Genomic DNA, 13559 nt, shown 5'->3' with positions numbered 1-13559 from the left:
TCACATTCTTCAAATTGTTCACTGATAAATTAATTATTTGAGAACCATTGTCTTACGATATTGTTCCAATTTATAGTACGGTAAGGGGTAAAATCCACTCAAGCCTACCATATCCTCATTCCTATGCAGAAGATAAATTAGTTTTGGTTTGAAATATATTGTATATTCAACATAATAGCGGTAAACATGATAACAATAAATGTTTATTATGCTCAATAAAAGAATGCTGCACGTATCTTAAATAAATTGTCTATGTGACGTAACAGGAAGTCATTCTGCCTATGATTGCGTCAGGATCTTTCTCTCAGGAGTAATAGAATTTTCATGCAGATCAAGTGAATGCCAAGATGATGAAATTGAACAAGGTCAGATGTGTAATATTACCTAATAAGAACTCATTTTCTGCACATACTGTGATACAGATATCAGTTCTTTAACTATCAGTAACTTTAAACGGGTTTCGAAGAGAAGTTTAGAAGGAATGACAAGCAAAAAAAGAAAGTTTGCTTTATTTGAATTTCATAAACGAAAACAAGTTTATGAATACTTATCAAATCAAACTCAAACTGCTCTTGTTCTGACAGCCGCCATTGTTACTGAATACTGTCATTCTAAGCTTCTTTTTATAAGTATGCAGTGATACAGTACGGTCACAGTCTACTATATACAGTCACGAAGCTTTGAGTTGTGAGGGTGCTAGAAACAATAGACTGTGCCGGTACTATTTCGCATTGTCTGTAATGAGGCGATATTAGCGATCCTAGTGGTGAGCAACTATCTATGGATGCATATTTACTACGTATTGAGCTTCGTGACTGTATATACTAGACTGTGGTACGGTATAAAAAACTTGGATTGTATGAGAGAGTGTAAGAGATATGGGTACCAGTACCTGATATTTGAAATGGGTTCTGAAACATTTGTAAATCGTGGTAAATTATGTATTATATGAAATTAGTAAGCAACTAGAATTCTATAATATTAATAAAATTAGTATTATTAGAGCATTATATTATATTTTTTCACATTGAAGCTGGGCTTTCAAATGTGATAAATGAGTATGTAAATAAACCATTCCACAAAATTAAACATGTAATTTATATGAAATATTACAAATTCACAAGTTGGAAATAAATTTATTTATAAAAAAATAGCCTACACTTTCTGTTTTATATTGTTAACACTAACCAGTTCAATCATTATCCTCAATTTTTTAAGGCATGAAGTCCTATAATATAGAATTTAATTTATACTGATGAATACCAATAAAGTCATTCTTCTTTCAAGATTTTCAGCATCTAAATATATTTCAGCCGTCACGGTGGTCTAGTGGCTAGAGCGCTGGACCCGGGTTCGATCCCCAGTATATCACTGAGTTATAACTTAAGTTTATTTATAGAAGCTTTAATATCTGTCTTAGGCAAGCCCGTGGTTCAGGTAACACAGAAGTTTTCTTCGGAAGCTCCCCTGTGATATCGCAACAAATTTCCATCATCAGGTTATCTTATTGCGGGTATAGCGCCTTCTAAGGCGCACACTGAATAATAAGGATTCTGTCGGTAAATTTTATTGGTCTACACTGTTGATAGTGATCTGTCCATCGGATGGGGACGTTAAGCCTGACGGCCCCCTTGGTGCTATTCGATAGGAGTAGGCTACGTGCCGGCACCGGGTTTTCCCTTCTCCATTCCTCACCATCATCATCCTCAACCATTACCTACACTACACTTACACGAACACTTAACATACAGTCATCTTAGTACAAGACATAACTCTTCACAGATATAAATCATGCATAACGTGGCCTGCCGAAGTGGTGTGCAATTTGAAAATGGGTCAACTTCTGCCATCTATCCGCAGTATGCGGACCCCGAATCACGTAAAGTGAAGTGGGTAGGCATTAGACAGACAGACAGACAGACACACACACACACACAACTAGCTCCAAATGCAAGGTTGCCAGATTTTGCCAGATTCCCTCGTCAGGAAGCCTGGACAGGTGATGATACTGCGTACATTAACGTGACTACACATTTTAATTAATTCAATTTGTAATACAACTTACTAATTTTATTCGTTTTATGTGTCTGAAGTAATTACATAGGGTCTAAACTTTGAATTTTGTTTCATTTTTGCTAGACTATGAAATTTCCTTGAATTATTGATATAGTCTGGAAAAATAATGTCATATTACAGCCTGATATATACAGAAAAAATCCATGATACAGTGCTTAAATCCTATCAATAATAAATCAACTTCCGAAGAGAGTACCTAAATAATAAAGGTACTGTATAATACCTAACACATACTACACCGTGTCCGAAATGAAACCTACCGATAAAGATACTAAATAATTTATTCCTTAACTATGGCACACAAAAACAAATTAGAGGAAAATATTAATCAACTCAACAAGTTTATGTCATCATCAGTAAATCTCAACATGTCCCACTCTAGTAGCACGATACACATCTAACCTGTATTCAATCTCTCTCCAGGCAGTGTGTAACATCTGCGGAGTTACAGATCTTACTGTGTCGATAATCCTTTGACGTAACACTTGAAGGTTATCCACTCTGGTGTTGTAGTCACGGTCTTTTACGAATCTCCAAAGAAAAAAGTCCAATGGTGAAAGATCAGGAGATCGTGGGGGCAATGCAATAGGACCACCACGACCAATCCATCCCGGGAAATAATTGTGTAAAGTTTCAACGACTGGTCCCCAATAATGAGAGGGAGCTCCGTCTTGCTGGAAGGTGAACCTCTCTGGAATCTGGGGTAGCGCAAAATTTTCAAGCTTATCGAGATATACCGCACCATTCACTGTGTTCTCTATGAAGAAAAAAGGTCCGATCACTTCTGAACTGGTTAATCCACACCAAACATTTAACTTTGGAGAGTTACGTTCATGTTCAAAAATAACACGAGGATTCTCAGAACCCCAGATCCTGCAATTGTGGCGATTAACATAGCCACACACGTGAAACGCTGCCGCCACCATGTCGCTGAAAGTCTCAATTTTCTAACAAATGTTTGTGCTACTGAACAATGGTGTGCTTATCAGGAGCTGCAAGGCCGTATTTTTCACGAAATCTCCGCTGAACTGTAACTGGAAATTTAAATTCTGCTAACCAATAACAGTACCGCACTTTTTCTTGCAGTGTGAATGGAGCCATTTTGGAAAACAATCTGTGTATACACAACGATAGGAATAAGAGGTTCGCAAGTTTCACGACATAAAAACTTGTTGAATTTCTCTACATTTTAGTGCAAGCTGGCCTTGTGTAACTTTTATGGATGTCTAGTTAGTTCATTTCTTTATCAATAGGTTTCATTTCGGATACGGTGTATAGTATTATCGTTTTTATTGCAATGCAACCTGATAGAAGGCGCCAGGTGGCATTGACGACGGCGTTGAACATGGACTGGAGAGGGTCTTGAACACATTAGTAAGGAATTTTAAAAATAATTTTTATACAAATGAGCAAAAAATTGTACTTTTCTAATCTTTTTGACATTCCGGGACAAATGTAACTCGACACAGGACACACCATTAAAACCCAGAACAATCATGAGAAATCCAGGACGTTTGGCAACCCTGAATAACGAATAGTCAAGTACCCGCCATTGGTTTAAAAAATTCTATCGAAGGTGGAATTAACATAACAGGACTTTCATTTGAAATAACACAGAACATTATAGAGACAGCAATTAGCCTACCCATATAAAATAGGTGAGATTCGAACTCACAATAATTGTAGATTTCATAGAGGTTCAAAACTACTCCTTAGTCCTAGTGTATGATAAGGATGGCTAAAATCGGCCTTGAAAGTCATAAGAGTAATCCGGAAATATAAAGTTAAATGGTAGAAATTGTTACCGGTATTTGAAAAATTCGCTCTGAAGTCACGTACATTGAAAGGTTAAAAAATAGAGATCAGTGGAAAATTAAATTATTAGTTAAATTATTATATAATGATACATCCATACTCATCCAAGGTGAAGAAGCACGAGTGAATGAAAACTGTTCTACAATGATTTAATATTCTCCTGCCTCATGTTTCAGAAAGAAATGTCATGTTTTATTTAACGACGCTCGCAACTGCAGAGGTTATACAGGGACATAATTTTATTTTTACTAACATTTCTAATATTAACCTGGCTATACCCTTGGATTAAACGGAAACACCGAAACACCGTTTTCTACCCCCTTTCACGACTGGAGTTCTATGATACTGGCGTAAAATGCAAACAATCACTTTATTAGGTACAGGAGGGAAGAAAAGTAGTTAATCAATTTACGTAAAGTAGGAAATATCGCGATTTTGAATTTGATAATTTTCATTAGGTTTTTCTTTAATCAAAATACAGTAAAGTATTAACAATAAGTGTTTTTACTCACGAAATTAACTATCCATGTGGACGTATTCATTATGCAGTGTACATTATACTGGCTACAGCACATTAGCGTACAATATAGAGAATGAAGTTAAATTGCAAAATTATCATAATATAGATATTTAAGCACAATTTTGAAAATGGTGGCCGTTCATTTCGATAAAGGCTCCAGTTCTTTTTTTGCATATTTTCGCGCTATAGACTATTGTACTTAATTTCAATTACCAGTTTCGTCCTTCGTACTAGTAACTCATGTTCAAATAATTCTGTACCTACTCTATAAAAGAGTACCTTACGTACTGTAAATTCAATTTCACTTCTGCCCGATCCGAAAACATAAAATTACTCAGACATGCTATCTACTGTCCGTCCAAGAGTTTTGTCGCAGGGTTGTAGAAAGGAGGGAAATAACGTGACAATTAACGAGGCCTTTTTATTTAAGTTATTTTAAACAGTTGTATAATATTACGTAGACGTCCAATGCCTAACAGAAATTAATGCTTTCAGAAAAGAGCTAAGAGAGCCCAGCCACTAGCCTTTACAGAGGGCCAGCAGAAGCGGGTGGGGGAAACCAGGATACGATGTAGGCAAACGGATGACAGTATCTGTGCAAAAATATGATTCAATATTGAAAGCTCTTTCGTCACTGGAGAACGCGAACATATTTCTGAAACATACTATACTCACTCAGTACTGTTTGTGTTTACTATGACCTTAAGGAGACTTTGACTGTATACGGTTGGTTCTGTTGTGGAGAACGATTGGAAGTTTACTAGTAGAGGGGGTGGGAGTGAAGTACATTCAAAAACTCAGGTACAATAAAAATTGAAGTAAAAATAAAATGATGTCCCTGTATCAGCGTCGCCGGTGTGCCGCAATTTTGTCCTGCAGGAATTCCTTTACTTGCCAGTAAATCGACTGACACGAGCCTGTCGCATTTAAGCACACTTAATTGCCATCGACCTGAGGCGGGATCGAACCCGCAATCTCGGGCACAGAAGGCAGCGCTATACCAACTGCGCCACCCACGCCGACTCTTTCAGAAAGAATTTTGAACTCTATGTCAATTTTATAAATGAAAAAAATTCAGAGGTTAAATACTGAACAGGATACAGACCAGTGGTGCCACCAGAATTTTTCATTGGGAGGAAGGGGGCATTCGAATGTACGAAACTTAACCAAGGTGACCAATCCACACCACTGAAATAGCTACGAGAGCATCATTACCAGTAATGAAAAATGTTTATAATATTAAATATTAGTACTGCCTAATATACAATTAATTTTCTATTGAAGCACCACTGAGAAACGAAACAAAATTGTATTTAAAAAGATTAAGTTAAAATTAAGAAATATTGCTATTTGATAAATTAGAACAAGAACAATGTCGTTCGCATAAAACGGTAAAACAAGCTCTGAACTAAATACAGCAGTAATCAAAATAATGAGTGGCTAGTTAGAAATGCTGAGGAAGGAAGATGAGAATCAGTCCATCAAAGCAAACTCTCCTCTATCCCCGCTGGCTCCGCTTCTCACAAAAACAAACTTTAATTCAAGACTAGAATCGAAATTACTTAAACCCTTATCAAAAAGATATAATTTCTGCGAAATATCATACAATACTAAATGAACATCATAACACCGAACTTTATACAGTTAATGCTGTATTAGTTTATCGGAGATTTTAAGGCTAAACTAGCGCACAGGTACTTCTGATTTTGAAAGTGAAAATCGTTGGATTTATAAGGAATTTTTTTGTGGAAATGAAGTTGAAAAATGTAAGGATTTTATAGCAATATATTTGGAGGAAGAAAAATTGTTCGAAAATGTAGTAAATTACGTTTGAAATTAAAGGTGCGTCGTAATGGAGGTGAATATGTTGTTGTTTTTAATGAAAAAAAAAAGGAAACGTAGTACTTAATATAAAACATACAATACCATGTTGTGTGAAATACACATAACTTGTACTAATGGAATAAGCACTTAAAATAGAAAAAACAGAACAAATTAAATTATAACCAAATAAACACACAGTTTTCGTAATGTGATTTGGTTTTTTTATATCCGCTAATACAGTAGCTTAACTCGTCACATACCAGTGCTAACAACGTCACTAAAAAAATTACCACTCTTTCCAAGCGCTTGAAAATCCCCGAACTCAATCGCTTTCATTCGAATATTCTCGTAGACCGCTGGGATAGAGGGCCTTGACCTCTTCCAAGCTAAGCTAAGCTAACCTAACATAATGTAACCTTTGGATAAATCTTTACAATAGCGTTACCAAAGGAAGGTGGACAACAAAATTGGCATATTCTTAGACAATTTTGAGTATATGCAAGACATATCAAAAAGTCTAAGCTAACCTAACCTGTTACTGATTTGTACATGCAAGGAATACCAAAAGCTTAAACTAACCTAACCTAAACTGTCAAGATTCGTATATGCAAGACATGCGAAAAGTCTAAACCAAAGCTAACCTAACGTAAGGTAACAAAACAAAAATTTCAGTGTACAGTGTAATGTCACACTAGGTTATGTTGGTAAGACTCAAGGGCACCCACAGGGGGTAGGCAATTGCTACCACTGAGATTTCTTATTTTTACGAGTTTTTTTTCTCTACGTATTCGATATGTCTTTTTAAACTCTCGGTAAACAATTCAACAAAAGCAAGTGCTTTAAACTATGAATGCGTGAGCAGAGTAATTTAGATTTCAGAACTGGCTTGGATCCTGCGGGCGACCTTGGTAAGACCGTAAGACTGAAGAAACAGCTGAGAACAGTTGATGAAAGTGTATAAACTGAGTACGAAGGAAAGTATTTATTCGCTAGTTTAGACGATTTTAAATTACAATCGATTTACCTCACGTTTCATATCCTGTAAGTCATTTTTAACCTTCTAGAACTGTACTATTAACCTACTTCACTTTATTTATTGAGAAGCATACTAACATATTTAATCTAATCACTCACTCATATTGTAAAATATAGGTTATTATATTATGACATATTTCACAAAGGCACTAGTAAACAAATGTCAGTGAATATAGCAATATTATGTATTACGGTTATGCATATGAAGACAAAAATTTCACTTTTCTTCACATGGCAGAAACTTTCTATTTAATAGCCTTAAATGTTGTAAACCAAATTCAATAATTATTCGTACATTTCAAATAATTATTAACTGGTTAGTTCCACGAATTAAATAAAATAGATTACATGTCATAATATGAAAACCAAGCGTTATCAATCATAAAAACGGCAATCTTATAGACTTACGAGGTTGGAGTCTTGTTCTGCTTCGGAGACCAGCTGTTCTGGTAGACAGAGCTGTTTTAACAGTTGATTTGCTTGCAGGGTGATGTGCTGTATCGTCTGCTAGTGACAGCTAACCACTTTATTTCGCCATAATTACATTTAAGTTTTAGGTTTATTTTAAAATGTATTAAACTGAAAGAATATAATCTTTTTCATTTGTCGATACACACAAACGCCTGCCTTACTACAACATTTTTTATGTCTTTTATAACAATTATAATTAAATTTCCTACTGATCCTGTGTAGGCATGAGTTGGAGTAAGATACCCATGTTAGCAATATTCCACTGCTCACAATAATAATAATAATAATAAGGTGAATGTTACTTATGTCCCGCCCACTATAGAGACATAGGCCAGTTTTACACTAAACATATTTAGTATAACTTGTTGCTTGTGGGCCATCCCAAACACCGACCTCCGCCCTTAACAGCGCCGGTCCTTATATACCCGTCAGTCAAGGCCTTCTGAGAAATAAAAGCAATTGACAATAGATATCTCAGTCATGACAACCTCATAAAATATCCTATAAATTGAATAATCGATGTTGCTATGTACAAGATAATAATAATATTATAATAACAGATTTTCTTTGCATTTTTTAACTCATCATATTAAACAGAGAAATGGAATAACTTCACAAAGCACAAATTAATAAATATATCACGCTCAATAAATTAAATTTACACAATTCTACTCAGTAAACAATTCGCAAATAAAAAAAAAATCTGTGGTTCCAAAGCAAAAAATGATGTATGTTTAGGGTTGCCAACTCTGGTAAATAAAATTACTGGCGATTTTACACTTGCAGCAAATTTGCATGAATAAAAGTAAATAACTGAAAATGCCTTTGAATTATACTAAGGAATAGTACACACCTAATCTAATCTAATCTAATCTAATCTAATCTAATCTAACCTAACCTAACCTAACCTAACCTTTGAGAATACTACATACATAATCTAACCAAACATAACCTCATATAATACTATACATAACATAACCTCATATAATACCTTTCATATGATGCTACACACCTAATCTACCCTAACCTACCCTAACCTAACATAACCTGATATAATACTATACACCTAATCTAACATAACCTAACCTTTCATATAATGCTACACACCTAATCTACCCTAACCTAACCTAACCTAACCTTTGAGAATACTACACACATAATCTAACCTACATAACATAATTATAGCAGCCCCGATACCCCGCTTTTTACATCATGTGCTACAAGTCGATCATGTTCGGGGCTTGCAGCCCCGATACCCCGCTTTTTACATCATGTGCTACACGTCGATCATAATCGGGGCTTGCAGCCCCGATACCCCGCTTTTTACATCATGTGCTACACGTCGATCATAATCGGGGCTTGCAGCCCCGATACCCCGCTTTTTACATCATGTGCTACACGTCGATCATCATCGGGGCTTGCAGCCCCGATACCCCGCTTTTTACATCATTTGCTACACGTCGGATCATCATCGGGGCTTGCAGCCCCGATACCCCGCTTTTTACATCATTTGTTATACGTCGGATCATCATCGGGGCTTGCAGCCCCGATACCCCGCTTTTTACATCATTTGCTACACATCGGCTCATCATCGGGGCTTAATTATATTATTACCCATTTCAGCGAGTACTAACGACCACTGCAAAATACGATAATTTGGTCCAGGGAGCATTCTCTTTTTGGCACAAGAATGATTTATGTAACATGTTTGTAAATGCTACGTGCAACATAATTATATTATATTATTACCCATTTCAGCGAGTATTGACGACCACTGCAAAATACGACAATTTGGTCCAGGGAGCATTCTTTTTTGGCACAAGGATGATTTATGTAACATGTTTCTAAATTATTAGTCTTTTAAATACCGGTACATTCTTTAATAAATCACCGAAAAACAATTGTGAATATATAGGATGTGGAATGAGTACGAAATTATTATTATTTATTTTTTGGCGCATCATTTTTACGTAAATAACGACAAATAAAAACATAACATTATTTTAAGAAATACAGAAAACAAGCATGAATAATATTCACCATAGACAAAAAAACGTATGGAATAGAAATTGCATACAAATGTGCTTGTAATAAAACGTATGAATAGAAAAAAAAACGTATGAAATAGAAATTACATACAAATGTGCTTGTAATAAACAATAAGCAAACCATCTTCGATTAATCATTTCAAAACAACGTGAATATAGCGTGGATTGTGTAGGAAAATAATTTCTTAATATGTTGCTACCAATGTGCATGATTGTTAACTTATGAAAACAAATGAAAATTAACATGGCATATAAACACTATTTGAAGAAAGATAGGAGATATTAAGTAATATTCATCGTTCCTAACGATCTTTGGATGGGCAATAACAATTAAATATGTATAAAATAAAAATTACATAACAGGTGAGCGTATAAAAACAGTAAGTAGAATCATATCTGATTAATAAGCTCAAATTACTCCAGTTTAGTGTAAGAGTGATCTATATCTAACGATGTCTCCCAGCAAATTACTTAATTATTTAAAAACAAAAAAAAAAATAGTGTTAGAAGATTGAATTTGTGAATTTTCTCTGAAACTTTCCAAATATATGTAGGCACTCTTTTACATTAGATTGCCGAAAATTGGTTTATAGCGCATTGGCAGTGATAAAAGTGTGAAATATTCGTTCAGTGGGCGTTGGATACTCTACATTGACCAATAATAATAATAATAATAATAATAATAATAATAATAATAATAATAATAAAGTTATATGTGTATATATATTTTACACAAAACTTCAGTAGAATTTATAAATTAAATTTATTCAAAATGCATATATCACAAGCCTCTAATCCTTCATAGTACACACTACATGGACATGAGTACGAAACCTAACCTCACCAAAGTTAACTTGTCCATAATAACTAAAAATATATTTTGTCCCAAGTATCATCCTTTTTATTTGTTATTTGGTCAAGATTTCCCCTTTAGATGTCATGGAGCTATTAGAGGCCATATTTTCGTCGAGCTCGACACTAAAACTGGTGTAATCAGCACCACGGTTCCGACCGCTTTACCCCTGATAAAGATCCGGTATAATGTATTTATTAAACACGAATGTATATCTAAAACTTACAGCTATTTTTCATTTCTACTGGAGGCCTGGCTCAGGACCCTGCAAAGTGAACGTGAGCGTAATGGTATGACGATGATGATGAGGAGGAAGAAGAGGAAGAATCCCGAGAAAAACTCTGTATGCGACTTTGTCCACTATAAATTTCTTCACGACCCACACGAAGGTCGAACCCGGGTCGCCACTGTGGAAGGCAGAAAGGCTCCTGTCAAACTGAGTACTGGATCTTGTATCGCCAGTGGCAGAGTGGTTAGTCCGATGTATTTAATAATAATACTACGTACTATACGTAGTACGTTCCATTTATAATCAAATTCGTTATTTTTATTCCAGTGTTGGTTATTGTTAGTTTTCATTTCTCGAAACAAATTTTCTATATATATTATCTGCAATTTGATCTGCCATGATACATACAATTTCGCTTCTGTGCGAAGTATTTTTCTCTCTTAGCAAGTTTCTTCGGACAGTCAGCTACATAATTATTTGATTAACACACAGACACAATTATTATACACATTGGTGATTTTATTAACTTTTCCTTATTTCGAGCATTAAAAAACTAATTTTAATTGAGGCAGTAGAGAAAGTGGACAGCTTCAAATACTTGGGGTGTACTGTAAGCAGTAACATGAACTGCTGCCAGGAAGTCAAAAGGAGAATAGCAATGGCAAAGGAAGCTTTTAATAGAAAAAGGAGCATCTTCTGCGGACCTCTGGAAGAAGAACTAAGGAAGAGACTGGTGTGGAGCAAAGACGTTTTATAGTTTATGGAGTTATGGAGTATGGCATTGTAAGAGGCAGAAACATGGACATTGCGACGAAGTGAAGAGAAGCGACTAGAAGCATTTGAAATGTGGATATGGAGGAGAATGGAGCGTGTGAAATGGACAGACAGAATAAGAAATGAAGCTGTGTTGGAAAGAGTGAGTGAAGAAAGAATGATGCTGAAACTGATCAGGAAGAGGAAAAGGAAATGGTTGAGTCACTCGCTGAGAAGAAACTGCCTACTGAAGGATGCGCTGGAAGGAATGGTGAACGGGAGAAGAGTTCAGTGCAGAAGAAGATATTACATGATGGCAGAAAATAGGAAAGACTGGAGAATGCTGGGCAGAACACTATGAATGAATGAATGAATTAATTAATTAATTAAACTAAAAATATATCTAGATTCTTATTCTGGCCAACAAAAATTTTTCTTTTAGTATCATTCTTCCGTGCATAGCTTCAATGTACTAGTATATACATTTTGGCGTGTCTTTGTCGAAATGAACATTTTACCTCGAAGTCTTTTTAAAAAGTTCGTAGCATTTTTCTCTTTTATTTATACATTTTTTTTTTTTTAATTTTCATTACACATTCTGACGAACTCTCAGCACAGGGCCTGGGGTCCAATCTTTTAGCAGATTCTGTGAAGTGTGCGGAGAAGAGAGTGACTGTGGAAAAAGCTCTATCACAATAATTCTTTGCTTCCTGTCATTTTCACCTAAGAAGTTTAAACGTGTACTTAAATAATTACCTTATACATCCTGCGAGATAAACATCACCAGGGCTGGTTGCTATCAAGAGCGACATTACTTTTGTGCGAGATCGTGCGTATTTGCTTGGTTTCCGCACAAAACCAATCCGCGGAAAGTATAAAATTCCACATTCAGTATTCCCAACCTAACACGCATAACAATTTCCCTCTTCTTACCGCTTAAGTGGCATATTGATTTTACTGCTTTAGGCTTTTAACATATTATTTTTATAGACGTTCAATATAGTAACAATTATAAATTGGAAACTTACCACTGCAATTTCACTTAAATTGCAGTGTTAATTATTGCTTTTAAATATTTGCAAAAATTAAGTAAACTCTACAACTCCACTAAAGTTACTGCATTCGTGATGCAAGTAACATTAAGGAAGCCGTGAAAAAAATCAACAAGATTCCAGACTCATCACAGACTGGGGGAGTCCACACCTGTGGAGTAACGGTCAGCGCGTCTGGCGGTGAAACCAGGTGGCCCGGGTTCGAATCCCGGTCGGGGCAAGTTACCTGGTTGGGGTTTTCCCTCAACCCAATACGAGCAAATGCTGGGTAACTTTCGGTGCTGGACCCCGGACTCATTTTACCGGCATTATCACCTTCATTTCATTCAGACGCTAAATAACCTAGATGTTGATACAGCGTCGTAAAATAACCCAATAAAATAAAATAAAATAAAAAATAGACTGGGGGGAAAAAAAGACAGATGTATATCACGGCTGGCTGGAGTATAGTAAACACAGAAAACATTTTAAAGCAACAATGTTGAAGATAGATATTTTTGTTTTGCAAATTTGCCGTCATTGAACAGAAACCAAGATGGATATTTCATTGCAACTAATTAGAAATTCCTCTTCCAGGTATGTAATAAACGATCTTCGCACAAAATAATGTACAATACACGAGCGGTATGTTTTCTTTCAATTCTCGGAAATTAAAAAAGCTCAACTACGTTTCGCTTTTTCAAACTTTTCCTCGAACATGAAAATTTCAACATACCGCTCTTGTAACGCATATTACTATTATAAGCATGGGAGTGACGTAAAAAATACACACACAAACGCACGTGCACGTTTTTATACACAAGCATGCGCACATACGTACACACACACACGCGCATGAACACTTTTTAATATTTAATAACAAAGAGGTTAAAATGGGAAAACA

The 13559-nt window shown here is 35.5% G+C and overlaps 1 protein-coding gene across 3 annotated transcripts in view; it reads right to left on the bottom strand.

The window, feature by feature from the left end:
* SppL (signal peptide peptidase-like protein) overlaps nt 1-13559 on the bottom strand; it is a 433791-nt gene that overhangs the window by 320727 nt on the left and 99505 nt on the right. The window lies entirely within an intron of this gene.

This window comes from Periplaneta americana, chromosome 6 (assembly GCF_040183065.1).
Source record: "Periplaneta americana isolate PAMFEO1 chromosome 6, P.americana_PAMFEO1_priV1, whole genome shotgun sequence".
NCBI classification, from domain to species: Eukaryota; Metazoa; Arthropoda; class Insecta; order Blattodea; family Blattidae; genus Periplaneta; species Periplaneta americana.
Note: the sequence above shows the minus strand (reverse complement) of the source record. Positions and strands in the feature narration are given on the sequence as shown.